Here is a 1,533-nt window from a genome sequence, read left to right as displayed (position 1 = left end):
TATTCGATCTATTCCTAGTACTGATGGATTAATAATGTTATTGATAATACTCGCGTATGTACGAGAGTATTATCAATAACGTTATTAATCCATAAAGTATTAGTATATATATATATATATATATATATATATATATATATATATATATATATATATATATATATATATATATATATATATATATATATATATATATATATATATATATATATATATATATATATATATATATATATATATATATATATATATATATATATATATATATATATAATTTTATCGAATTTTGATTTATTTATTTTTTATCTAAAACTGTAAATATTTCATGTTTTTCTATATAATTTTTTTCTATTTATGTTCTTTCTTGATCTTTTAATGTTTAGCTGTTTCATTCTATGTTTTAAGTATTTATTATATATGTGTATATATATATATATATATATATATATATATATATATATATATATATATATATATATATATATATATATATATATATATATATTTTATATATATATATATATACACTATATATATGCATGCATGTATGTATGTATTAGGATGAATAAGAGAATATTGTGCAAAACAGGCTGATGATGTTGCAAAAGCCACTTATTTAGTGATTTGCACGAGTGCTACGGTAGCCAACAGAATTATTAATGAAGTATCAACGAGTAAAAAAAAAGAATAAAGTCAAAGGTAGGCGTAACTCTTTGTAAGGTCATGAATAATGAATATAAGAGGGATAATTTGACTGGTATACCAAACGCTGAGGAAAGACTAGAATTTGGGAGTGAATTATTTCTCAGTTTTGGTGAGTGGAAACAATGTTTAGGAAACATATGAGCTGGAAAACATCAGATTACGATGGAATCATTTCAGGTATGATTTTGGCCGAAATGACACCTCGTGAGACAAATGATGATTCTGAATTGGAATTTAACTAAAATAAAATAAAAAAAAATAGAGAAACACGCCTGAAAGTGGTAAAACTTAGACATTTAACTTGCATAAGTTGTAATGCAAATATTCAGCACACTTATTCTCAATATGCTGGAGAAAAAAAGTGATGAACAGCTCAGGGATTAGCAAAAGAATAGGCAAAGGAAAAAATTTATTTAGGGAATTCCAAATTTTTAATAAGCGTGGAGTTTGAGTGAAGAATATCACTTAAGTGTCCTTGTTCCCTACTACGTGGGTTAGTTGATATTAACATTGCCAGTTTATTTGAGTGATTTATTATGTATATATAATATTAAGGTTTATTTGTAAAATTTAGGGTTAAGGCTCTTCCCCCTTCCATTCTCTCATGCTAAAGTTTTCAGGGCTTTCGTAGGAATAGGTTGTTTTCCTTCCTCCTAATTACTCTCTCGTTCTATCGTGTGAAAGTTTAATTTAGGTGAAGGTTTTTTTTGTATACCCTTATTCAATTTTTTTGTGGTGTTTTCATTTAAGTTATGATTAAGTTTTCTTGGTAATAAATAGTTAAGATTGTTTAGTAATTTTCATTACCCTCTTTGAGTGTTCGTCTGT

Source organism: Macrobrachium rosenbergii, chromosome 54 (assembly GCF_040412425.1).
Source record: "Macrobrachium rosenbergii isolate ZJJX-2024 chromosome 54, ASM4041242v1, whole genome shotgun sequence".
NCBI classification, from domain to species: domain Eukaryota; kingdom Metazoa; phylum Arthropoda; class Malacostraca; order Decapoda; family Palaemonidae; genus Macrobrachium; species Macrobrachium rosenbergii.
Note: the sequence above shows the minus strand (reverse complement) of the source record.